We start from the raw sequence: 24473 nt of genomic DNA, 5'->3' as shown, positions 1-24473 counted from the left end.
TTATTGAAGTCCTAGGGAAAAAAGTGGGGGAACTCACTCAAAACTTTCATTCCCTCACCTAAAAAAAAGGCGTATATGTAAAAGTAATTCTGTCAGAGTAAAGCGGTCGGCGCCGTCCACAAAATATTGCAATGAGGGCCGCAAATGGCCCACGGGCCGTGAGTTTGAGACCCCTGCATTAAACTATCAATAAACCTGAAAGCAAATCACCATATTAACTTTGATTTAAAACAAAAAATTGTTTAAAAATGGCACTTTTGTGACATTATGAAATATTAAAAATCACTTTCTTCTTTTTTAGATTTTGTTTAATACAGGATTTTAAATCAACAACACCTCCTAGTACTGAGGCAAACTGAGAAAATCTGGTTCTTCAAAAAAGAGCTCCCATCACAAACAAAGGTTTAATCTTTTTAATTTTAGTTTGTTTGTCTATTAATTTAATTACTTTTTTGAGTCAATAATCAACTGCATGTTTACCAAAAGACTGTAAAATCCAGCAAACAGTTGTAAAAAAGCAGCACTGCCCTACAGAGATCAGCTCAAGGTTTGATGATAATCCTTTGCTTTTGCGAATGAAATCAACACACAAACACATGAGCACAGTCGCTGTCAGATGTTTGCTGCCAAAGTGCCTGGCAGCTGTAACAGTTCAGCTGCTTCCATTATGTTACGATGCTTTGGCCTATCTGCTGCTGGAGTTCCACGTGTAATTTTTCTCTAAGATCATTAATGCATTTGAACATTTTAACTAGTCATTTGTCATTTAAATGACACTTTTTATCTTAAGTAAAAAATAAATACTAGCAAAACCACATCATCTTGTTGAACAACATCCCCTCACAACCTATTAAATTCTCAGCAGCCACAGATATTCATTTTCTTTTGCCTTCAAATGTTTGTTTTTTTTACTTTCAAAGTGCAGTTGACTCCCCAATAACAACAGTTACAGCTTCAAATCATCTTTAACATCTCAGTTTGGATGGCTTGAGAGTAAAACAAATAATTAAATAAATAACAGCAAACTTTGAATTTTGGGTAAAGTACTGTATATATTCTCATGAGACTCTGCACATATTTAGCTGTTTCCTGTTTGCCATCTTGATGTCCTTCATCAGTGATTCTCCATCTGCTCCATTTCCTCCAACATCCACCCATCATGTGTCTATCTTCACTCTCTTCACTAATTTGTCTCAAAACATGACAGCTAATTAATATGTTATATATGCCTGCATCTGCTGTTCAACTACAGGGCTAGTTTATAACTAGATCTACAAGCCAAAACAACACTACTTTATCCTCTTATATGACTCCTTATTACATCACAGACAGAGTATTTGTGAACTCGGCTGCATCTAATCAACAATGCGCATTTAATAATGAACCATTAAACTCCTTAAAAAAAAAGTTTATACGGTCTTACAAAATGAATATTACAGTAATTACTCATTTTTGACAGTCCAGTAAGCTTTCTGGTGCAAATACAGTCATAAAGACTTGATTTGCATGGGAAATGAACACTCCCAATATATGTGGACTTCCTGAGCAAATCTGCCCTTATTGGTTGTGATTATATATGCATAGTCATATGCAGGTGCTCATCCATTTAGCTTCCATTCAGCCACAAGGACTGCCTGCGGCCTTCTGGGGGTTCATCATACCTGCTGGTTAACATCTGCTGAGAATTGCATTGCACTGCATAATGAGGTGCCCAAATAAAGAAGAGCTTATGTAAAAGAATGACGAGCATGTCAAATAATAGCTCTGTGGTGTTTATGCAAGATCTCATACCATGATTATGGATACATTAGAACTAATGTATGGCCGTCATTAGCTCTGTTCACACGATGTCTGAGATTTCAGACATGATTAAGTTGTCTGAGGAAAATTTAGGAAATCCTAAAAGATTCCTTTAATCAGGGAATAATTTAAATATATAATCAGCTTAATTTGAACAAATGTCAGATACTCATGGCATTAACTTTTGCCCGATCATTAACTGATCTGGCATTAACTTTTGCGTGGTGATTACCTGCATTGGTTTGTGTGAGAGAAAGTGGCCTCCCTAAATAATATTTGTATTTTCAAAATGCCACCCAGGCAGTTAAACATGCGCGCACACACACACACACACACTCACACATATATATATATATATATATATATATATATATATATATATATATATATAAATATATAAATATATTAACCGTGAGTAAATCTGATTATGAGCCTGATCAAAAAAGATCTTGAGAGAATGAAACTGCGCCCCTGAATCAAAGCGAGTCAAGTCAATCAGAAAAGATGACAGAACTCAATGTCAGTGGTGTAAGTAAACTGAATAGTGAGGTTTCGTGCAATTTATGTTTGTAGCTACATATTTGTTTGTTTGTTTTTTATCCATGGCTGACCCATAACGTTATATTGCAGAAATAATTAAATACTGTTTAGAAATTTTATGCATTTTTTTTTTTTACTATAATCGATTAGTAACATCATGTTCCGGGAAAAATGAAATTGCGTGGTGGATGTCAGTAATGGTAACTTTTATTTCCTGGCTTTGTTCTGGAAATTATTCATTTACCAATTAAGAACTGCCTTTAATCCTAGGTTAAATCTGTGGCCTTCGATTGATGATTTGACATGCTTACAGATGGCCGATCAACGGATGTCAGCAGATTTCAGACACTCTCCTGCAGTATGACTGCAGATACAACAATTGTCAAACTATGAAGCAACAGAGCACAGAATATGATGATGCGATCAGCTCGACAACTTCAAACCACTTCGAGGAAATATCACAATGTATGCTTTTTAATCAAGGCATGTTATGAACAAAATTAACATTACATATTTGTTTTTTGTTGCCTGTGAGATATCATTTGAGAATGCAATGATGGATGACGTGACATGTCTTTACGGACATATCAGTGTATATCTTGTGATATAAACTTTTCATTTATCCAAAACGACTTACAAATGAGGATAAAAGAAGTCATTTAATATTAATAATATTATTATATATTTGTAACAGTTTTTAGTGAAAAGAGAAATGTAGTAAAGATTGTTTTTCCAACAGGTGATTTGTTCAGATCATTTACCTGCGTGAAGCACACTCAAAATTGCAAAGTGTTTTGCAGGAAACATGCATGTTTTTGTCGGGTGCATATGGAGAGGAAAAAATCTCCTATAGGGGTATTTATATTTTGCTACGTCCTAAAAATATTCTTAAAATGATAGCATCACATTTTTGCTGAAGATTTGTTGGCTGCACATCCATGATCCACTCACACAACCAAAAGACTGCCCACTCGCACAACCATTGATACAGCATTTTCCAAAATACTCAATACAGCCCATCTGGCAGCAGCAAGACTGTATCCAAAAACCGCCCCTCATACCATTGTATAGTTCACTATTTGACGGAACAGTGGACACTCAATCAATCCCACAATGCACCACAATAACAAGTGTACAATAAAAGGCAAGAGAATAGCCATAATGCACTGTGAGAGTTCTCGCCAAATAGATTTCTGCGTCTGACCACAATATGTCCTACTGATCATCTGCAGCCAAATTCTATTGGTGTAAGCTGCAAAATACATTTAATTGTTAAGTTAAGATTTTTAAGGCGTCATGGTGGTGCAATGGGTAGAACAACTGCCTCCCAGAAAGAAGGTCGCTGGTTTGAGCCCTGGCTGGGTCAGTTGGTATTTCTGTGTGGAGTTTGCATGTTCTCCCTGTCTTCGCGTGGGTTTCTTCTGGGTTCTCCAGTTTCCCCCATAGTCCAAAGACATGCGGTACAGGTGAATTGAATGAGCTAAATTGGCTGTAGTGTGTCTGTAAATGCAAGAGTGTATGGGTGTTTTTCCCAGTGTTCGGCTGGAAGGGCATCCGCTGCCTAAAACATGTGCTGGTTCATTCCATTGTTGCGACCCTTGATTAATAAAGGCACTAAGCCGAAAACAAAAATGAAAGAATGAATGAATGAATGAATGAGAGCACAGTACTGTAAGTGTTAAATATCTACCATAGATTCTGACCAAGTACAGCAATCATCGGAACTGCCCGGTTGACCTTTTGTCTACAGAAAATCATTAAAACAAAAAAACTCAAAATTTGCTTATGGTGGTGTCAAGAACAATTTAACCAAAGAAATCTGTCAATTTCTTTTTCTTAGAGTGCTAATTAAAGGGTTAATGTATATGGCCGAAACTGATGTCAGTGTATTTGCTACAGCCTAAACTTTTTCTAAAGTAACATAGTCAGTGCCTTTTCATTAACAGTTTATTTTAGGGGAAAACTTCTCTTATAGTAGAAAAAAAAGATACAAAATTGCCAGCTTGACATTAAAAAGAGAGACAGAGTAAATTATGGATGTGTCAACTCAGCATGACGTTCCTAAGTGCTTCTTCTAAGTGTTGATTCTTGAGTCAGTTCACCCGTTCTGTCATCAAATTCGTGTCATCACCCCAGTTGTTGGGAACTTTTTTGATTTGCTAATTACATATTATGAGAAATGTCTAAGGTGTGTTTTATAGGAAGTCAATAGTCTTCAAGATTGTTTGGTTACCAACTGCTGTTTCCAACCTGTTTGAGGCTGCACAGTGCTTTAGTTTTTTTTTTTCAGTTTTCTCTATACAAACCAATTGTGTCTGAAATGTCAGTAATTCAAATTATGAAAAAAATAAATAAAATACAAGACTGTGTTTAACAACTTTTTAAGGGGTAAAGAAAAAATCCCATGAAGCATTGCAAATAAAATGACAAAAAATGTATCTATTTATACCTGTTGGCTGGGGCATTTTGACTATATTGACAATATAAAAATATAAAAAAACTGACATCATTCATAGTGACTCAGGAAAGAGAGTGTAAAAGAGCTCACCTAATATAAAAGAGCTGTTTTCCTCTCATACGGTAGCTCACTGAAGCTAAGCAGGGAGAGCACATGGGAAAGCTAGGTTGCTGTCGGAAGTAATGTTCAACCTGCAGTCTGTGTGGGTCCTAACGCCCCTGTACACTACCCGACAAAAGTCTTGTTGTTAATCCCAGTTGTAAGAGTAATACATATTAACTTTACTTCTAGTTGATCATTTGGAAAAGTGACAGAAGGTACATTTTTCCAATGAATCATCTGTTGAACTGCATCCCAATCATCACAACAACTGCAGAAGACCTGTTGGAACCCTCATGGACCCAAGATTCTCACAGAAATCAGTCATGTTTGGTGAAGGACAAATCATGGTTTGGGGTTAAATTTAGCATGGGGACATGCAAGAGATCTGCAGAGTGGATGGCAACATCAACAGCCTGAGGTATGAAGACATTTGTGCTGCCCATTACAATACAAACCACAGCAGAGGGCAAATTCTTCTTATACTTCAGCCTCCACCTCAAAATTCCTGAAGGCAAAAAAGTTTAAGGTGCTCCAGGATTGGCCAGCCCAGTCACTAGACATGACTATTATTGAGCATGTAATGTAAGATTAAGGAGGAGGCATTGAAGATGAATTTGAGGAATCTTGATGAATTCTGTGAGCCCTGCACAATCGCTTCCTTTGCCATTCCAGATTACTTTAGTTAGTGCAGAGATGTATGGATGCAGTCCTCTAAGCTCATGGGAGTCATACACAATACTAATTATTTTTCCACTGCACCATGACTTTAATTTCTATACAATACATAATTTCTGTTAAGTGACAAAATCTTTGTCTTAGCAAAGTCAGACCTTATTTTCTTAATTAAATAATCAAAAATCAAGGCATGATCCTTTTATTTGGTAAAAATAAGCGTAATCTAGAGGCCTTTGCCTTTCATATAAGCCACTTCTGATACCATATGATCAACTAGAAGTCAAATGATTATTTGTTTTTCCTAAAACTTGGATAGGTGACAAGACTTTTGTCAGGTAGTGTATATTAATTGGGACTCTATACTGTTTAGTGAGTGCTGTCTTTCAAATGCAACTTTAAACCGAGGTCCTGACTCTCTGTCGTCGTTAAAAATCCTTGGGTGTCCATTTGAAAAAGAGTAGGGTTCAACCCCGGCATCCTGACCAAGTTTGACCATCCCCATATCATAATTGGCATCATCACTCTGCCTCCTCTCCAACAATCGGCTGTTGTGTGGTGTGAGGTCAGGCACAATATGGCTGCCGACGTGTCATGCAGGTGGATGCTACACACTACTGGGATGAGGAGATTTCCCCCAAAAATGTGTAAAGCGCTTTGAGTGTCTAGAAAAGCGCTACATTGATGATGATGATGACTATTATCATTATTGTTATTATTATTATTATTAGTATTATTAGTATTATTAAAAGTGTGTGCTGAAGCATTCTTAAGAGGGAATTTAGAGCTACTGAATTTAGAGCTTTAAATATTTTAATTAAAAAATATATCTATTTACTTTTGGAAAAAAGTGGTGGGGGCTTTTTTCTGTAACTCAAAAGATTAAGTTAACCTGTTAATTCTGATATTAATTAAAATGCCAGCTTAAATTTCCTTTTAACACTACATATTAAAAATACACAAAAACATGTTTTGTTGCTTAAATGCTGACCATTTAGATATACTGCTAATTTAGCACTGCCTACACTCTTGTCGTAAGGGAAAATTCAATTTCACTTCATATTGCTAAGCAACAAGAACACAGGGATTATAGTAATTGTCTAATCCATGCAATAGCTCCATCTTGAAAACCTGAGGGAGTTCAGAAAGACAAAAGTGGCTGATTAGAGGATATATGCACCGAGGCTAAGATATGGTGTAAACTAATGCCAGACCTCAGGGCTACTGACACTGGGTGCATGGGGTCAAATTATATAATCATTATCCAAACTATTTACATTTTTTTTTTTGTAATCTGTTTTTTTGTATTCTGTTTTCATGAGCTCATCCATTTTCTTTTCCAGAAGCACTCATCAGAAATGCTGACCTGTGCTCTCATGACAGCAAATGCTGAGCTTCTACACTAAATCAACAGAGTGCACTGATTTCATAACCATGAGCATTCAACAAACATTTTTAGGCAGCGAGGCTCACCAGTCACCGGGCGAGCGTCGTAGTCTGGCATTTGGTCAAAATTGCGGCATATTTCAATAAAAGCACCCCATTTAAATAACTACACGAACATTTCTGTCACTTTTAAATTAAAGTCCCTCAGTGCTGAATTCTTGAACAATATTATATTAGGTGCTCTATTATGGAGACGTGAAACATGCACGCGGTTAATAAAGCTGATACAAAAAGGTGACATTGAGGAAGAACTCAATAGGCTGGAAATTACCCAGCTCAGTGGGCAGATGGGCTTTTGACAGAAATATTGAGTCTGAAATGGGTGGACCAGAATAGGCAAAAGTACAGCGAGAAAAGAAAAAAAAAGAGCAGAAAATCAAATCAACAGCTGACAGGTTCGCAGTCCCCGGGGGGAAGGACGACATACACAAACACAAGAGCAAACATTATCTGCGCAGGTGGGTGGGAAAATGCTAAAATAGTGCATGATAGAGATATGCCGTCTGCATGACAGAGATATGCACATTGCACTGACAGGTCAGTAAAAGCTCATCTCTAGTAGTGAACCAGGCGACCAAAAGGTGCCTTCGGGGGATGACGGCGGTAATTATCATCACGGCACCGTTTTATAGCGGAGATGGATATGTCAAGAAAGATCTTGACGAAAAAGAGGGTCTCAACCTTGGAGCGGCGCCAAACGGCAGCAATCTTCACAAAAGGAAGTGTCGACTGAAAGAATATAAAAGGATTGGCTGAAAGAGAGGTCTGATACGCTCACTTTAGTCCGGAATATAAAAGAAAAGCAATGGACTGTCTGAGAATGGCTAAAACATGACACATTTGCCTTCGTTCATGACCCTTGGGTTGCGCATTCATTAGCAATAAAACAGCTACGCTCGACTGGCTGTTCAGATCACATTTTAAAGGCTGTACGTCATACGTATGACACACATAAGCTATACTGAAATGCACCGGTTCAGGTTGTGACTTGACTTCTCACTGCCAAATGCTCTAATGGCTTGTGCACATATGCTGAGTCATAAGGTCTTTAGTTCCCAAGTGGATGTTGAGAAAATGTGACGTAAAAAAGAAGCCCATATTTTATGTCGATGCATTTATCAGCTATTAAGTTTGAAATATCACATTTATTTTTAAGTGTTTTTATTTAGGCAACAAAACTGGAATGCAGACTTATTGTATATTAAATAGAATGTTACAGTCAGTAAAAAAAATGTATTATGCCTTGAGTGTGTATACTCAAGAGTGTGCCATGTTTAACTATTTATCCTAAGCAATTTATAGTTAAAAACATAATAATGAATTAATTATTGCATATTAACAACAAAAATGAATCATTGGATGACATATTAAAAGTCTTAATTTTCAGATTATACCAAGTACTGGGTTGCAGCTATAGAAGAGCATCCATTGTGTAAAACATTCATTCATTAATTTTCTTGTCGGCTTAGTCCCTTTATCAATCCGGGGTCACCACAGCAGAATGAACCACCAACTTATCCAGCAGGTTTTACGCAGCGGATGCCCTTCCAGCCGCAACCCATCTCTGGGAAACATACACACATTCACACACACTCAAACACTACAGACAATTTAGCCTACCCAATTCACCTGTACCGCATGTCTTTGGACTGTGGGGGTAACCGGAGCACCCGAAGAAAACCCACGCGAATGCAGGGAGAACATGCAAACTCCACACAGAAACGGCAACTGAGCTGAGGCTCGAACCAGCGACCCAGCGACCTTCTTGCTGTGAGGCGACAGCACTACCTACTGCGCCATTGCTTCGTCTATGTAAAACATATGCCGGAATATTTGGCAGTTCATTCTGCTGTGGCGACCCCTGTTAAATGAGGGACCAAGCAAGAAAAAATGACTGAATGGTTGAATTAATTTATAGATTACATTTGAGTGCAATGAAAACCATACAAGTTCAAAAAAAAAAAGAAAAATGTGACATTAATTGTATGTGTGAACAATTAAACAGAAACAGTTTGGGCATATTTTCGTGTAATCAAGAGTCTGCATTTTCAACATTAAGCTTAGCTTCACGCGGAAAACTATAAAGAATGGAGATGCAGCTTGCTGTCATATCTGCTTTGGACATTAAAAGGCAAATCCTGTGCAAAAAAAAGGACAGCCAACATGAACAAATAGAAGGACAGAGTAAGGAAGGCTTTGAGGGATGCTGGGAAAGCATATTTGAATCGAACAGGTGAACAAAAAGCAGGGAAAAACCCACCGAAAGAGGTGAGTAGAAGAACAGTATGTGATGTGCTCTCTCTCTCTGAACACACAGAGGAGCGCTAAACGCCACAAAAACAGTCAAACTAAACCACATATACAGTATATAATAAAGCTTTATCAATGCATATTTCCTGTGTAAACTAAGACAAGCAAAGTTTATTTTTGTATTTATTTATATAGTGAGATGTCGAAGCACGAGAACAGTTTGAAGTTTTACAAAGGTGTGCTGTGCCAGCTTTTCTAAATAAACGACAATATTTACTTACAATGTATGTCTGCATTGAAAGTATTAATTGTTATTATTAATTGTTGTTTATTTATTTTTTTATCTTTTTCTTAATAATTGATTGTTACTGCCTGTACTGTAAAAATGTCTATTTTGTTTTTAAACAACAACAACAACAACAATAATAATAATAACAATAATAATAATAATAATAATAATAATAATAATCATTCATTCATTTTCTTTTCGGCTTTGTCCCTTTATTTATCTGAAGTTTACACAGTACAATGAACCGCCAACTTATCCAGCACATGTTTTACAAAGCAGATACCCTTCCAGCTGCAACCCATCACTGGGAAAGAAACTCATACACTCTCATTCACAAACATACATACATACACAGTGAACTTCTTGCTGTAAGGCGACAGCACTACCTACTGCACCACTGCGTTGTATAATAATAAAAATATTAATAATAATCATAATAATATTAATCATAATAATACATTTGAAAGAAATGCTTAATATTAACCTGAAGTTTCTGTTACTGTATTAAAACTAAGGAATCAGATCTTAAGTGGTTTAAAGTGATATGATAAATTGGAGTTATACTGTTTTTTCACACTAACTGGACATACAGGACTGTATACCGTTCTTCCACATTTGAGAAATTTAAAAATCACAATAACTTTGTATTTTTAACACTGACACATTTTTTTATGTATTAATTAAGAAGCTTTTGTTGTCTATCTTTAAGTAAAATAAAAATATATAATGAAATACAATCTAAATGACAAAAAACGTATTACCCAAAATTTGAAAATATGGATTTCATCTTCATCTCAAGGCTTTATAAAACTTTAAACGTTGTCACTAAACTTCACTAAACCACTAGGCTTTGCCCATTTACCAGCATATTTGTTAAATCATTGTTTGAAGTATAGCAAAATTGGATATGATCTCTTGCTCTATTAAATAATTTAGTCACACTTTATTTTACTTACCTTTTCACTAACAGCTAAGCATTAACTAAGACTTTTAGTTCAATTAACAACTAATTAGCTGCTTTATAATAGTTAGTAAGACTGGTTTAGTTACTAGCTAGGATTACAGATGTCATCATTATTAAGTACTGATAAACAGCAAACACCCTAATAGGCAATAATTAACAGCGTGAATTGGTACTTTAATGTGCAATAACAATAATTTAATAAGTATACTACTGTATATTTTTTACATCTAATGAATTTTTACATCATATAAATTGTCTAGTGTAATGCTCATACTAAAAGTAAAGCTACCAAATTTTGCTTTCTCTCATTATGCTTTAGTCTTCATATCTTCAAGCAACGACATGGCAGACACCGTGATCGTGGAGGATGACTTTGTAAAGCCAATTAATGGCTGAGTATTTGATCAGAGCTTTAACCATCATTCATCATTCCAATACTGCTCTCCTAACCCTTTCATTAATTAGCTTTTATTAATGTGAGCAGTCAGGGGACTGTTCAGCCCCCAGGGCTAAAGCATTTAGAGTAATCAGCAGCCATGAATGTGAATGATGCTAAGCTGAGATGAATAATTTACCAAGTACGCATAAGGACAAGATCATTCTTGGCCTGGTTCATCCTGCAAAAAAAAAAAAAAGATTTTGTCATGCCAACACTACTGCTGGGGCAAAGTAGTTCTAATTCTCTGGGCTAAAAGTCTTGACAGATAGAGTTAACCAGGCTTGGATGTCTGCTTCTCGGAAGTTAGTCAACAAACATGTTGTGCTTGTAAGCAGCATAACCAGAAGGGTCATTGCTTGGATACAGCGCTGCTAGTAACACATTGAGCTCATTAGAATTAACATATAAAGTCATAAAATAAAGCATTTTACACTGGGAAAACGTGTAATTAGATGAAAAATTAAGGCAGCCATTTGCATTCAAGTTATTAAATTGTATTAAAGTGTGCTTTTAACTGAGTGCACAGTATTTTGATGTTCACAAAAACATTTTAGACAAAAATAATAGTAAAAGCTGTTTTATTTATGTCTTATGAGAGACATCATGTTGAATCTACACAAAGCTTTGTTGCAGGAATTAATTTAGACTGCAAATATTATGGCACCAATAACTATGATCTATGGCTATGTTTACACTACACTAGATTGGATATTTTCCAAACTGTTTTTGTTTTAAATGACTCCCCCTCCACATTAAAACTCTAAAGCATTTTATAAAAGTTTTATATTGCGTGTGGATAAAGCTCACTTTGTGTTCTGCACTGAACAACTGTGAGCAGACATTCAATATCCATTGAAGAAATCCAATCTGAAGCATGACCTATACAAACTGACACCAAATTTTAACAGTGTAGACAAAGCAATGGCGGTTGATGTGGAACTTTCTTTGGGATCTTTTAGATAAAAAGACAGCATCATATGAATATATTAAAAAAATGAATCTTTGCTTTACCACAAAATGTCAAAATGGAGTGAAAAGGATGCATTATTAAATCAAATAAAAGTAATATAGTGCCTTTGTGTGATCCTGGATCCGCACCAATAGTAAGCTAAATGTCACATCAGCGAAACTAAAAGGGAAAGTTCACCCAAAAAAAATCTAAATTGCATAAACATTTATTCTCTATCATGTGGTTTTAAACCTTTAGGAGTTTCTTTCTTCTTTTAAACGCATGCAAAGATATATTCAAAATAGCTGGTTGCTGGTGGTTTGTCCTACCTGTGAACATGTGACCTTTATGTAAGAGGAAGGGCTATAGTTGAGGTCACATAGCAGTTTTTGCCCCTATAGACTTCCATTCATATGCAAATGAATGTGTCAGACCGGAAACACCAGCTTGTACAAGTTTTGCAGTTTGCTGCATTGCAAAGTTTGAGCTTGGTAAACTCTGACCTCCAAAATTGCATCATGTGACTGTGTGAGACCAATAGAAGATCAAAACATGACCTCTCTGTACAGAAATTTAAAATATGAAGCAATTGCATGCTTTATAAAATGTCCATCTTGTCTAATCCCACTCCTTTTCGCAGCACCATACGACAGAATTTTGCATGCTCAAACACTAATATGACTGCGACATGAGGCAGGGATAGGTAAACTCGGTACTGGAGGGCCGGTGTCCCTGCGGTGTTCAGCTTCAATCCTAATCAAACACACCTGACTATAGCTTTCTAGTGATTGTGAAGACACTGATTAGCATGTTCACGTGTGTTTGACTGGTGCTGGAGCAAAACTCTGCAGGACACCGGACGTACAGGTCCAAGTTCACCCATCCTTGGGCTAAGTGGTAGAAGAGGGAGTGGGCCTTGAGGCTGATTTTTACTTCTGTGCCAATTGCACACATATGGTCCGGCGCAGCCTTTGTGCGGTTGCATACCCCTTGCCACTGCTGACACTTATGTTGAAAAATAACTCTCAAAAAAATGTACCTACATGTCACAACACTGTGTAGTGCAAGCTTTGTGATTGTTCGCCTTGGTAGCACGAATGAGTGTGGGCGGTAGTGAGAGAGGGTCTTTACAAGAGTCGAGTCCCGTGAAGGAACTTTTGTTTTGTGTGGTGTTTACCTTATGTTTAAAGTTGCTGCACGTGTGCTGAATTCCGCCTCTGAATAAGCTAATTTAGCTACTAGCACATTAAAAGTAGCATTCAGAAAAAACAGCCACAAAGAAACTTCCAGCTAGCGTTTCAGAATGCAGAAGTAAATACACGGCTACGTGCAAGGCAGGCGCTGTGGGCCACCACGATCCCAGAAGTTTGCAGAAGTATAAACCAGCTTTTAGTCCTACTTTTTTGGTGTCCCAATTTTCTTTTGCTTGGGGGTGTAGGGGTAGAGGAAATGCCATATACAGTAGCCATTCAAACAAAGATTTTTCAGGGCCACACCACAACCAAAGGTGTATGGGAAATTTCTGTAAATAAAGCAGCAATATGGCAGAAAAGGCAAACAAGAAAAAACCTCAAATGAAAAAAAACAAAAAAAAAATCATAATCAAATGATTGTATATACACATTACTTAAGTATTTTTTTACTACCATCAAGCATCTGATTTATTGAATTTATAATGGCAATAATGTGTTACGATCATGCATATATTGCACAACATGTTTTCAATTGTAACATTAGCTAATTACATGACAGAAAAGGCCAGTCTGTCAGAAAAAGCAACCTGGAATTAGCTTTTTACAGCATGTCTGGTATAACATTGATCTAGTTTCTTGTGGCTAGGTCTATGAATATGACCACTGGTTAAACACACAGTACAGCTTTTGCAACAGGATCCACCAATCATATCAAGGATGCCTGCGTAAACTCAGAGTCTAGTACAATTTTAAGATGAAAACAAATACTGTTCAACCAAATACAGCACAAAACCTCTTTAAGAGTGAGTAAAACCCAGTTAACAATGTTGAGTTTAATAGACATCTAAATGTAGACAGCTTGGCTAAAACAAGGCTACAGTAAACTTAAGTTGTCAGTAAAAATCTAATAGACATCTAAGAATAGCCCAAAACTAGACGAATCGTCAAATAGAATAGACAGACTTTATATGTGTAGTCATTCATTTATGTTTATTTGATGATTAGTCTAGTTTTGGCCTATTTTTAGATGTCTATTAGATTTTCACTGACAGCCCAAATACCTTGTAAGCCTTTAGCCAAGATGACTATGTTTAGATGTTGATTAGACATCTATTAGACATCTTTTAAAAGCAAAAACTGCTTGCTGGGCTGTTACTGTCAGGGTTCTGCCACTCTGGTCTTGGAAATTCTTGTTTTGGTGGCAGAGCTCTGACACTAGCTGTGTCTGTTCCTGTTACTGGTCCTGTCATTGTGTGTCGTTAGTGTACGCAGAGTGTGCGCACTCCCGCTTGACGCGGCCGCGTGGGCTTTGCGTGTCTCAGACGCGCGCGCTCTTGTACTCGTGTTTGTGTTTTTGTCTGTCTGCAGCGTGGTGTTTCATTCCCAGCGTCTCAGTCTAGTTGGTTTCGGTTTTGGTCGGCGCTGGGATGAAGCATGCACGCTGCGTGTGTGAGCGCACGGTGAGTGTTTTCAGTCATCGTGTGCTCGTGTCTTGCGTCTGTTGTCAAAGCACGTGGCTACGTGTTTACATTGTGGTCACATGCTTTTGTCGTGTGCTTCAGTGTTGTGCTTGTCTTGTCATGAACATGCGGTTAATGAGTTCTCTCATTGGCTGCATGTTCTTGTCCTGTTTTATGTGAGCGCATGGCTTGTGTTGTCTCTCTGTGTCATGCGCTCTCCCGTCTATTGTCTAGTCCCACCCTCCTTGTCAACTCATTATTAGTTTGTCATGTTCACCTGTTTGTGTCAATTTACTTTTGCTTTAAAATCCCCTCATGTTTTCAGTCCTGCGCCAGTTCGTCATCTAAACTCCCCATGTGTTCCTGCTCTTATCATGCCAGCCAAGTTTGTTTGTTAGTGTCATAGTTATGTTTTTCCCCCTCGGGGTGGTTTTTGTTCTTGTTTTTTTTTATTTTTATTATCAATAAATCATCCTGTTTGCACTTGAGTCCTCGCTCCCTCATCCTTCCTCAACCCTGACAGTTACATGTGCTTGCGGTTTGTAGAATGGCCATCGCAGATGACAAGCCATATGATCTCGTGACGTGATGATGATGTGAGTGTGTGTAATAGTGGTGTCACATTTTTAGGGGAATATTTCCATATTTGCACCTTCATACTCTGTTTCAATGGCCAAAGGGAAGACGTAGGGGTAGGCTTAAGGATAGGGGTATAAATTTGTCATTGGGATTGGGCTTAAATAACTTGTACTTCCACCTACAGTTCAACAAAGTATGAAAAGTTGCCCAATAAAAATTCCACATTAAAAACCACGTGCTTTACAGTGGTTCACATTTAAAACTTATCCATGCCCCTATACAGGGTAAAGGATCCTGCAAGGTGATAGCATTCCAACAAAGACATTACTGAGTTCTAAGAAATACAAAGAATTATTTTAAGGTTTAATATAATCTGCTAATGTGCAAACACAGTCACTTTCACTGCTCATATGCACAATGATCATTCTTATATTTTATAAACGCTGCCTGCATTAACACCCCTTCAGCATGTTGTTGTCAATGAAGGAGAGCACTTGACCTTGCTGTCAACATTAATTAGTCTTGATGTGTCTGACACACGCCGTACAGCTCAAATTATCATGTTACAGTCTGATATAACCTTTAGTCAGCCTTTAGAAATCCAGGCAGCGTTTTGCACCGGCTCAATGAGAGCTGCCAGGTAATGAGTTTCCCAGTTAGGCACTGACAGCTGCTTCCATCTGACCGGAGCAAAGAAGAGACAAGACAAGGGAAAAGAGAGACGTCCGAGAGGGTGGCAAAAGGAGATGAGGTGTTCTGGCAGAGAGAAGAACTTAAAAAAAGCTTAATTATGGGTAAAACGTGTGTAGTGAAAAGAGCAACACAGTGGTTTTAGTAGTGGCATTGAGCTGCCGCCTTGCTAGATTAGATTAGCACGGCTATGCTGCAATGTATTTATTTGAGCGAGGGCTGGAGCTGACCCTTTTTAACCTTGCTGGAGTTTAATTAAATTAAATCAGCCATATAATTGTTCTTTTAAGCTTCCAACAACTTTAGTGGGGGTGTGTTTTGAAAGTTCATTCATTCCTGTAGGTCAAAAAGAATCAATTGCAATATTGCAGTCAAAATATACTGCACAAGCATTCATGTGTTTGTGTGTGTGTGTGTGTGTGTGTGTGTGTGTGTGTGTGTGTGTGTGTGTGTTCACACTGTGATCCGGAAATAGGATTAAAAAGCAACCTGTTTGAGGTCACTTAGGGGATCAAGTTGTCTACAGAAGTTGAAACAGAAGTATTTGAGATTCTGGTGAAAACACACACAGGTTGACTTAGAAAATCCCCCAAATCTTTGAGATAAACATTGAAGGATGAAGGAAGAAGGCAACACCCATTACCTCTAGTAATGAGAACTCAATTGGTAGTTAAGTCAGGTTTCATTTACACTGTCATTTAACTTAATGAAAAAAAAAAGAAACAAATGATGAATTAACTATTTGCTAATGCTTGATAAATGATTTATAGTGTGCAGTTATTATAAAGGGTCACACTACAATAAGGTTGTATTAGTTAATTTTATACGCAATACTAAAATGAACAAACAATGAACTATACATTTATTCCAGTATTTGTTCATGTTAGTTAATAAAAATACTTGCTTGTTGTTAGTTCATGTAAATCCACGACGCAATAATGTTAAAAAAACATGAACTTTAATTTTAATAAAGCATTAATGAATGTTGAAACGATCAATAAATGCTCTACAAGCATTGGTCATACTTAGTTCATGTTGGTAAATACATTACCTAACGAAACCTTATTGTACAGTGTGACCTTCTAAAGTGTTACCAAAATATTGCAATATAATATTAAACATGTTTTACGTTTGACCTTGTGTTTAAAACAAAAGATATTTTCAAAATTAAATATCGACTTCCATATTATTAATCTTTATAATTTATTTAATTTTTAAAAAATGTGTTTCGTTGAAAATATTGTTGTAACTATATGTAACTATATGTAACTATATATATATATATATATATATATATATATATATATATATATATATATATATATATATATATATATATATATATATATATATATATATATATATATAATATGTAACTATAGGTTCATCTTGTGTCTACCAAAAATACTCAACATAGTGACACTATACTGGTGGTGGTGAGACAATAATTTGTGTTATTTATTGTTATTTTTACTATACCTAGAGTGGCTCAGCGGTTAGCACTGTCGCCTCATAGCAAGAAGGCCACTGGTTCGAGTACCAGGTGAGTCAGTTGGCATTTCTGTGTGGAATTTTCGTGTGGGTTTCCTCCGAGTGCACCGGTTTCCCCCACAGTCCAAGACATGCAGTATAAGTGAATTGGATGAACTAAAATTGGCCATAGTGAATAAGAGAGTATAGGTGATTCATTTAACTGGGTTGTGGCTGCAAGGGCATCCACTGCATAAAACATACGCTGGAACAGTTGGCGGTTCATTCCGCTGTGGCAACCCCCTGATAAATAAGGGACTAAACTAAAGGAAAATGAATGAACCAATTAATGAACATTTATTTTCAGTGTATCGTTTTATTTTCTGTCATATTTTATGGTGTTAGTTCTATTTCAAAACAAAGCATCCTGTCCCATTTAAATTTAAATTAAACATTTTTGTTCTTTAGTTTTATCCTATTTTGTTCCTTGTTGTAATTGGTTATTCAATAAAATCCTTTAGTATTTTTTTTTCTGAAGTTTGGATTAATACATACTTATATACATACATACGTATAAGTAAATAAATAAATAAATAAATAAACACTTAATTAAATATAAATAATGTTCCAATACCCAGTAAGCTCATTAGAACATCATGCTAAATCATATGAAATGTACTGTTTCCAAATATATTTAATTTACTGCAATTACCAACAGTAGTAGCAAAATGACAACAACTGTTAATTCCTTTTGAAACAAACTATGAATACAAGGCAGCTAATAATAATAATAAAAAAACATTTATTTGTATTCCTTTACACACAGTATATTATGATCTCAGAACAAATGCACATGATTTGTAAAATAGTACATTTACATTTAGAAGACATTACTTGCTACATATGGCTCGTCAGAACAGTACATAACTCTCTGAATTTACAGGGCTAAAAGCAGATTCAGAGTCATTTAAAATGGTTAAAATCAGTGAACTTTTTTATCACTTGGCAACCTGTTTTAGATCACATAAAGATGATGAACCATTCAGTTATTTTAGAAGAGTACATTTTTTCTAAAATATCTTTTACTCAATATATTTTATTTGTATATATTCTTTTGTATTATTCATACATATGTTTATGGAATCTAATAGAGATCCTTTGGGATGTGGCGGAGAGATTCACATCATGGATGTGCAGCCGTCAAATTTACAGCAACTGATGCTATCATGTCAATATGTACCAAAATCTCTGGGAAATATTTCCAGTACCTTGTTGAATCTATGCCATGAAGGGTTAAGGCAGTTCCGAAGGCAAAAGTGGGTCCAACTCGACACTAGTAACGTGTACCTAATAAAGTGGCCGGAGCGTGTATATTTGAGTGTTGAATTTTCCTGTCGTTTTGAAAACTACTCAAATTAATAACACTAATTATTAGTAACACCTTTCCATTTAATATTTCCAACAGCTGAATAGAGCTGAAACTGCTTTCAAAACAATCTAGCTTTATTACTGGTTTTCCCCTCATAAATCCTCCTTAATTCCATTAAATAAAAGTTAATTACAACACTGAATGGCACCAGCAGCCTTGCGTATTTGAGTAACAAATAGTCACTTTTTATTAAAAAAAACTAAGAAGAATAAGTCCGTAGGAGTTATAATGCAAGAAAGATCATCAAAGCCCAAATGAGTTAAATCCTTAATCTTTGTATTAGAAAACAGAGCACTTGTCCGGAAATCTAGTTAAATATGTGCAGACCGCATACCGTTATGGTATAAATGATCAGAACACTACGTCTTCTCTTAACAAGGCCTGTGTCTAATGGTTTTCATCAGAGCCAGACAGAGCACTTGAAACAGCCCTCTAATGTTGAAAGAAAGGCTCACAGCTCTTTTTTTTCTCCTCTGTGTATCTCAGAGATCATTTTCACAGATAATGAGATTTGTTAACTTGGGAGATCAATAGAAAAGCTAGACTGTTTCCGCTTCTGCGGGGTAAGAGTTTTGACCCAAACAGCGAAACCTTTAAAAAGACAATTTGTCATTATGCACAAAACAAATGTGTATATAAGCAAAGCGTGTAGTGTGTTATGGAAATGTCGAGGCAGAATGTCCATTTTTTTTAGTCCAAAGTGTATTTATGCTCTGATTGCAGCTTTCACGGTTTTTTTATGGATTAATGGAATGCTATTTCTTTTACAGTATTCTACACAATATATTGAATAAAAAATCATTACAATTTTGTACAAAGCAGATATTATGTCCTATAACATTTTATATAATGTGTTTTTCTTTTAGCATAATCATTTGAATCTCTGTATCAATAATTTTAGGGAACACATTCTCTTTTAACTACAGTAAACTTACAGTACAGGTCCAACACCATCATCAAATTTGCAGATGACACCACAGTGATTGTTCTAATCAGCAAAAATGATGAGACGGCTTACAGGAAGGAGATACAGCATCTGGCCACTTGGTTTACTGACAATAATCTGCGCCTTAACACCAACAAGACCAATGAGCTCATTGTGGACTTCAGAAAGGGACGAACAGGCTGACAGGATCCCATCCACATCAATGGGATGGCCGTTGAGCCTGTCTCATCCTTTAATTTTGTGGGGACCCACATCTCAAAGGACCTTTCATGGACCAACAACACCTCCAGCCTTGTAAAGCGCCTATTTTTCTTAGGGCAACTTAAGAAGAACCAGCTTTCATCAGCTGTCTTGGTAAACTTCAACCGCTGCACAACTGCGTCACAGTCTGGTATGGAAGCTACTCTGTTGCTGAGCATAAGGCACTGCAGTGGGTGGTGAAAACTGCCCAACGCATCAAAGGGACCACACTGCCAGCCATTGAGGACATTGAGAAGAAACTACTTTCTGCACCGAGTATGCAGAGTTCTTAAAGGATCATGAAACACCAAAACACATATTTTTTAAACTGTTGACAGTCGTAAATGTGTCCCACACTGCTAAAAAAAACTATTAGGACACATATTTCACTATGAGTGGAAATTGGTTGTTTTTGCGCTATTTCTAGCAAATTTGTACTTCCAGTTTGAAACAAAATTTTGAAGCTGCGTCATGGCCATGAGATCTTAGCATGTATTCCAGCGTGTAGAGTGGATGTCTGTACCTGAGATACAGGTCGTCAGTATTGCTTTTATAATGTGCTGCAACAAAGGTTTTGTTTTCATTTTCCAGTTATGAGAGCGCAACTGGACTCGTGTGTGGATCAGTGCTTACGACACGCAGCAGAAATACGTTTGTACGAAACAATTTTACCCAAGAGCTTTTCGCATCTGGAAATTGTGAAATCTGGATTTGCTGCTCGTTTCCTTTTAAAAAAGACGCAGCTCCAGTTGGTGTTGATAGACCTGTCTCTACAGATTTGTGTGTGTGTGCGATCAGTGCCCTTTCTTTGTTCATTCAGATGGCAAAGATATAGTTCATATCGTCAGCAGCACTCTTACAGTGTTTAAAGACGGACCTTAGTGAAAATGATTTACTACTTAGTCTACAGTACATTATTATCACAACAATATTATGGGCTGAAAGATCCGCTGTACTTGCTGCTCTTGAGTGAAAACATGTAAACACTGCAAGCATCTACCAAATGCATCTGAGTTACAGAGAAACGCAGAGGTTTTTTCTCTTATACGATGTGCGGTATCAAACATTCCACTGTCATTAAACACAGTCACTGTCTTTCTCCCCTGTGCCTGTGTGTTTTGTTTTATCTCTGTGAAAATCAGCGCGTGCCCAAATGGAAACTTTCATTTTTATTCAAATCCTTCCCGCTTTTCCCTCCTCCGACACTCCCACCTAAACAGAGCTAGACACACCCACTTTCCTAACTTATTAAAAAACTAAAGGTGTGAAAACACCCTGCTGACACAGGGGGGTTTCAAGGCCCTTTAAGGATTCCTCTCACCCTGCTCACAGACTGTTTTCTCTCCTGCCTTCCGTCTCTTTTGCCCCCCTAATACACCCCCACTCTCCTCTAATTTATACTCCTCACAATCACTGCACTGTTTAACATTTGCAAATTTAAAAATTATATATATTTATTGCACTACATTGCACTGACTCATTTATTTGAACTGTACATACCCACTGCACATGGACATTTGTAATTATGTACACACCCACTGTACATACACATTTGTAATTATGTTTATCTATCTGCACACTTCTGATTATTAATAGCAACCAGTGCATAAATTCATTTATTGTAAATCTCTGTTCAAAGCTAATACAACCTGTATATAATGTTGATTGTACATCCATCTGTAAATATCACCATAGTTTTTCTATAACTGCACTTTATAACTTATACCTGTTTCCTGCACTTGCTGCTTGCACTACTGGTTAGACCTAAACTGCATTACGTTACCTTGTACTTATACATGTGTAATGACAATAAAGTTGAATCTAATCTAATCTAAACTTACTGTTTTGCTCATACAATGTGAATGTGCCTAAATATGTATTTTCTTAATATATCTTACAGTAGGAAATCAGGTGCCTTGAAAGTGGATCTCAAATTTGGCTATTACAAAGTTTCAAAACTCATGCTTGACTCTTCATATTTTCATTTATTATTCTCTCATCTGAATTCTTAGACAAGATGCCGCCTTTTGCAGACTCGGAGTAAAAGCTATCTGGCATGTAGACTACAGTATGTCAGAATATTGCTAGAGAGAAGAATGCAATCTGAAATCCCATAGAAAAAATGCTTTTGCTTATCTTAAAAACTATACACCATCAGAAAAGTGGATAGAAAACAAATTGAATAAAGAAAAACATCACTTGCAAAATGCAAGAGTTTGTTTTCCTTACTACACCTTGGATATTTTGTTTCACCAGCAACTACCTCTCATTTTAGAGTAAAACATGTTTGACATTAAAATATGTTTGACATTAATGACTCTTGATTAGTCTGCCTCCAATGAGATACCTCCAACAGCCAAAGAGAGTGGCTTATTCATGTGAATTCACATAATCTTATTCACCAAGTTGCTTTTAGGACTGGGTTTTCATGCTTGTTTTTTGTTGTACTTTGTTTTTTGTTTCTTTTCCTAAAACAATTCTACACATTTTTTTGCGAACAAATTAATTAGCATAATGAAACATATTAGTGATAACATATGAACAAAAAACAAAATGATAATATATGAACAAAACATATAACATAAGAATGAAATGATAACATATGCAAAAAACAAAACAAAATGAAAATAAGCAAAACTTAACAAAATGAAAAACAAAAACAAAAAAACAGCAAAACAAAACACAATTTAAAAAAAACGTGAATTTGAATGCTGAATTTTATAGGAGCTTCAAAAATATGATTCAAGCCTCCTGCAGAAAACAGTAAAAGAACCTTTTGATATCCACTATAGCCTATTTAAAACTGCATTTCACACTTCATTTATTTAAAGTTTTAATAGTGCTAATATATATTGTATAATAGCCTGACATGGCTTAACACTGAAATATTCAGAGAGAACTCACCTACAGTATTGAACACTGGGGTAGATTCTTCTCAGGGTTCATCTGAATTAGAAGCATCGCTGTATTATCACTTGAGCTGCATGCGACATTAAAAATAAACTTTGTGTCCTAAAAATGTAAACAAAAAGAGGTTTATTTAATAACATTAATTTTAAATAAAGAACAACAAATTGGACGCAAGAATTAAACCCCAGATAAAAGTAGATCCGATAGGTTTAGTAATCTTTCCTTGATTTGCATATACATTTAATATCCAACCCAGACAGATGAAAGCTCATTTAGGCTTAAACTGCAGCATTCCCCTGATTGTCTTTCATCTATTTGGTTGAATCACCCAGCACAATAATCTGTGTGATTATCAAGCCAGAACATAAAGAGATAAATTGCATCACATCAATAAGCAGCTTTATGATTTCATATCATATCAGAAGAATTTATGAAAATTAGTTGTGAGGGGGAGTTTTTTTTTTTAAGAAAACATTTTACAATATGGCTGCATTAGCTAGATACATCTATATTAAAAAATTTGTTCAACACATTTCTAAAACATAATAGTTTTAATAAGAATTTTTTAATGATTAACTTCTTTTATCTTTGCCATGATGATAGTGAATAATATTTGACTTGATATTTTTCAAGACACAAGTATTCAGCTTAAAGTGATATTTAAAAGCTTAAATAGGTTAATTGGGTTAATTACAAAAGTTTGGGAAATTAGGCAAATCAATGCATATCGATAGTTTGCTCTGTATCAATCAAATTATATAGTGCTTATTAGGGGCTAATAATATTGACCTTGACATGTTTTAATTTTATAAAAAAAAAAAAAAACTGCTTTTTCTACTTTTTCAAGCCAAAATAAAATGAATAAGACTTTCTGCAGAAGAAAAAAAATATTATAGGAAATACTGTAAAAAAATATATTGTTCTGTTCAACATCATTTGGGAATTATTTTAAAAAGGAGATAAAAAAAATCACAGGCTAATAATTTTGACTTTAACTGTATATTGTATTTGTAAATAATGCTAATTTGAGTGTTTTTTGTTTTTTTGTTTTTTGCAGGAAAATACAGTTTCAGTCTTTCAGCTTCAAAATATCCCGTTTTATGCATTCTTGGTAATAATTTAAGAGATTTGCTGAGTAAAGAGTCACAACATCAAAACTGCAGTAAACTTTTAAAGGGGCGGTCCAGTGTGTATTTTTAAGGCTTGGCTGTTTTTATAAGATGCAAAGCAATGTGTGCTCATGCGTAATTTTTTGTAGTCCCCAAACTTCGTTCGCTGTAGACTTTAATAAGCTAACTCTGTAAAACCAAAGTTTCCCTTTGCATTGAATTTTGAGAGTATTACATTCAGAGATGTTGCTTATGTTTATACATCAACTAAAGTTTGAAATATGATATCGTAGTGGACCACCCCTTTGATAAACAGATATTTATAGTAGAGGTGGGCGATGAGGTGGATTTTGTGCTCTTTGGAGTGTGAAGTTAATCTATATATGCAGGTTATATGTGTATAATCTGCTTGTAGACTTGCATACCATTAAAACAATTGGACATGGGAAATGGCTTGAGGAAACAACTAGGGGTCATAAAAGAAGGGATGAAAAGAGAGTGGTAAAAGAGCCTGAGGTGTCTCAGGAAACAGATGTCA

The 24473-nt window shown here is 36.0% G+C and overlaps 1 long non-coding RNA gene across 1 annotated transcript in view; it reads right to left on the bottom strand.

Annotated features, from left to right (window-relative positions):
* LOC147842039 (uncharacterized) overlaps positions 1–24473 on the bottom strand; it is a 113767-nt gene that overhangs the window by 19082 nt on the left and 70212 nt on the right. The window contains exon 2 of the long non-coding RNA XR_015501000.1: positions 22821–22928. This is a non-coding gene — a long non-coding RNA (uncharacterized LOC147842039). The remainder of the gene's footprint in view (positions 1–22820; positions 22929–24473) is intronic.

The sequence above is a fragment of the Danio rerio genome, chromosome 10 (assembly GCF_052040795.2).
Source record: "Danio rerio strain M-AB ecotype USA chromosome 10, GRCz13ab, whole genome shotgun sequence".
NCBI classification, from domain to species: domain Eukaryota; kingdom Metazoa; phylum Chordata; class Actinopteri; order Cypriniformes; family Danionidae; genus Danio; species Danio rerio.
The sequence above is the reverse complement of the archived record's forward strand: the minus strand, read 5'-3'. Positions and strand labels throughout refer to the sequence as shown.